Below are 4334 nucleotides of genomic sequence, written 5' to 3' on the forward strand. Positions count from 1 at the left end.
ATACACTAGATGCATGCTGGATAGCGGTCGATGTGTGGAATAATAGTAGTAGATGCAGAAAGTATCGGTCTACTTGTTTCGGACGTGATGCCTATAGAAACAATCATTGCATAGATATCGTCACGACTTTGTGCGGTTCTATCAATTGCTCGACAGTAATTTGTTCACCCACCGTCTACTTGCTTTCATGAGAGAAGCCACTAGTAAACACTACGGCCCCCGGGTCTATTCACATCCATCGTTTACACCTCCGCTTTTACTTTGCTTTGTTACTTTGTTGTTTTCAGTTCTCACTTGGCAAACAATCTATAAGGGATTGACAACCCCTTCATAGCGTTGGGAGCAAGTTTTTGTGTTTCTGCAGGATCTTGAGATACTCCTCCACTGGATTGATACCTTGGTTCTCAAACTGAGGGAAGTACTTACCACCGCTACGCTACATCACCCTTTCCGCTTCGAGGGAACACCAACACAAGGCTCCAAGGCCACGGGGGAAATCCTTTGCATACTTGCCTAGGAAGTCCCTTAAGGCGTAGCCGCAGCTGAAGGATTCCTGGTGCCGTTGCTGAGGAGTATCAAGCAACACTCCTATTTCTGGCGCCGTTGGAAGGTCTGTTGTTGCAGTACCAAATACTACGTGTAGTTTCTGTGATAACGAAGAAAATATTTCACACCTCTTTCTCCAATGCCCTCTTGCGAAAGTTCTTTGGAAGATCATTCACATAGCCTTTAATATTACACCTCCGAACAGCATCGATACGTTATTTGGAACGTGGCTAGATGGAGTTCATTCGAATATTATTAGACACATTCGCATTGGAGGTTGTGCACTTTTGTGGGCTATTTGGAACTGTAGGAACGATGTGGTGTTTGACAGACATACAAATATATATTTTTTGCAGGTACTACACAGAGCGGCGGCATCGATCCGTACCTGGTCATTACTCACTCCTGCGGAAACCAGGGAGCCTTTGGTTACTGGGTCTACCTGATGGGAGACGGTAGCGCGGGATATCTTCAACCGGTTTGGATGGCAGTCCAATAATAGAATAGATGAGTAGACATCTAGACCTATTTTGCCGGTTGTGGCCTTTTGTTCTTATTTACAGTCATCCGTTTATTTGTTCGAGACTATGTGGAACCGCAATTTGTTTACTTGTTTAATAAAGGGGTCGTATGCATCATGTTGATGCATAGGCCGGAGGTAATCCTCCTTTTCTAGAAAAAGAAGAGTCTAACAAAAATCTCACCATTGCAACGCTAAGAGTAACTCCAATGGGGCGACCCATTTCATCCGCCGTCGTCCGTTTGGATTGGCGCGGACAAAACGGATGGCCCAATGGGCCGACCCATTTTTAAAACATGTCCCCTCCGCGTCCACGTCGATCCATTTCCGGCCCAAATATGGGACTTAAATGCGTCGGCGCGGACGCGCGCGCTCCTTCTCGGTGTCCGCCCCCAACCACCACGGTCAACATTATTTATGACGGCCGCCCTCCTCAGGCCCACGCATCAGTGACCGCGGCGAGCCTTTTTTAATCCAAGCGTGCGATGGGATCCACTCGCCACCTCCTCGGCAACCAAACCCTAGCTCCATGGCCGGCTACTTCCCAAACAAGGTCAAGGCCCCGCTCTACCCCCGCGCCATCTCCCCTCGGCGTCTTCCTGCCGGCCTCGCCAACTCGTGAGCGTCCCAGTCCACCAAGCGCGGTGTCACTGGGAGCACCGCGTGTCGTTGCCTTACCCCGACATCACCCTGCCGCACGGCTGGCATCTGGATCCGGAGAGGATCCCAGTGCCGGCCATGCCGCGGTCGGCGCGGGTGCACGCGGAGGAGGTGAGCCCCCGTCGGCGTCTTCTCACGCCGGAGCAGCGGCATAACCGTGCATACGCGGCCGACTCCCCCAACTCGGAGCTCTGGTTCGCGGTGGAGCATGAGGAGCGGCGCCGTCGTGGCGTGCGTGACGTGCAGCCAGGAGGACCTCCGTCGCCCCCGCCTGTCGTCAGTGACGAGGACGAGGAGGCTAAGGCCGTCTACCAGGCGGTGCAGGCAGCTGTTCCCCGCGACTACGAGGAGGAAGAGCGGCGCAGGGCCGACGAGGAGGCGGCGTACCAGCAGCAGCTCGCGGAGGCCATCGCGCTGTCGCCGCCAACGACTGCGTCGGGCCACCTCCGCCGAAGCCCGAGCCAACGGAGCCGCGGGAGGTCTACCAGTGGACCGGCATTGTCAGCGTTTGTCAGTGGGCCGCCCATCTGGCTGGGCACGACACCGCAACAGGAGAAAGCCTACCTCGAGCACTGGAGGACGGAGCACCCGCTGGCGAAGCGCGCCGAAGACCTTCGGCTGATGGAGCTGTAGAAGGAGGCGGAGGAGGAACGACGGGAGATGGGGGTTAGCCTCGCTTGGAATTGAATGGAAGATAAAAAAGATGACCGATAATTTTTAACAAAAGGACCGTAGACTGAGATAGATTCTTCCCCTTGCTAGAAATGAAATAATTTCGTAAGTGCAAGCTCTCCAAAAAAGGATATTTATTTGCTCAGGCTGCGGCGAGCTCAACTGATCCATCGGAATTAGCAACCAGGCTATTCCCATACACTTAAAGATATCTTCCCCATGACATTGCACTCGTCTCTCATAGCCATACGCAGAACCCTAGCCTTAGGGAAGTCACTAGAGCATGGAAGGTGATCTTATCTTTCACACCACAAATAGAACACATACCTGAAAAAGACTGATGGTGCGTAACTCTATTAACCTGGACCTCCAAGCTATTACATGTGGCTCGCGAGACAAAAAATCTGACTTCTAGGGCAAATTGGCCATCCAAACGATATTCCAAAACCTCATTTCCCCATTTGCAACACCACTAGATTGCCCCATGTCTTCCTTACGATTCTTTCGATTTGGGGCTGAACTGTACGCACTTTTGACTGACTGACCATTCTTCTCATAGTGTCAAGTAACAAAATCGCTATCCCCGGATGATTGAATACACATCTTAAGTATGTCCGGCGCATCATCGGGATAAAACAAGTGGCTGGTAAAATTTTCGTCCCATCTCCTCGTCCCACTCAGGAAAAAATCAGACACTCATTTGAGCCTACCGCCGTTATTCTTAGCTGAAATTTGGAGGCCAACAATCCCGCGAAACTAGTCATCTCTACAAATATTTACACCGGAAGCACCCAACAGCCGTCAAATCACTCACTTTTTAAGCAACTTCAGGCCAAGCATAATACCCTACCAAGTCACCGATACGGACTACATAAAAATACAATCAAGAATGGGAATCGTTTCCCACCCGCGCGCTGGCCGAACCGACGTGTCGGTCGCCTCCTGGCGCGCGCGGACCCTTGCAACATTTTTGCCATCCGCGCGCTTCTTCGGTCAATGGATGCAACATTTTTCGTCTAAGTATGTTGCAACCTGCGTCATTTTTGCTGCAAGCATTTTTTTACTATATTTTGTCTCAGTAAAAAGCTGCATATACGTTTGGTTGCAACTCTAGTTCGTCGGATTTTTTGTTACAATCGATGCTTTTTCCTTTTTGCTACAACCGGCATCATGTTTTGCTGCAACCGTTCACTAAAAAGTTGCATACACGTCACGTAAATTTTTGTTACAACCGGCGTTTGACGTTTGCTACCACGTAGCATTAACTTCGTTTTTTTTGCTACGATGACGTAGATATTTTTTTTGCTACAAATTTTATTTTTTGTTACAACCGTTGAAAAAATTGCTGCATGGCATCAAAATTTTGCTGCATAGGAAAGAAAATGTTGTATGCGGATCCAACGGTGCGGACGATACAGGGTTGGTGGATCCTGCGGCCCGCGCGCGCGGCCTGCCGAAAATCTGGGCCGGCGCGCCGGCGCAGATCACCCCCATCAAGAATATGTTATTGATGGTAATACTTTCCCTTCGTCAGGTTTGCACATGACGATTCCAAAATAACAGCAACTGCAAGCCTACTTTGCGAGAAGAGCTTGATTAAATAACCTGAAACCCAAACCACCCTTGCCTTTCGGTCTCTTAAGTTGGTCATAAACCAGCCAATAGATTTTCCTCATTAAGATGAAACTCTCGCAGGTTTTGATCGCAGAAACTCCTGTTTATTATATTCCTTGGTTAATGTGAACTTCAATATCTACTCTACTCCTGTGTAACATTTTTCAGTGTTTTTTCTGTGCAACATTGTCCTATCCAAAGTCCATTTCCTGTATTGTTGTGTTGTAGTACAACTTGCATTCTCATCCTTTGCCGGTCGTCACGCAGAGTCCAGGCCAAGTTCCACACGTACATCCCCTCTTGCTATACCACTTGTAAAACC

This window comes from Hordeum vulgare, chromosome 2H, assembly GCF_904849725.1.
Source record: "Hordeum vulgare subsp. vulgare chromosome 2H, MorexV3_pseudomolecules_assembly, whole genome shotgun sequence".
Classification (NCBI taxonomy): Eukaryota; Viridiplantae; Streptophyta; class Magnoliopsida; order Poales; family Poaceae; genus Hordeum; species Hordeum vulgare.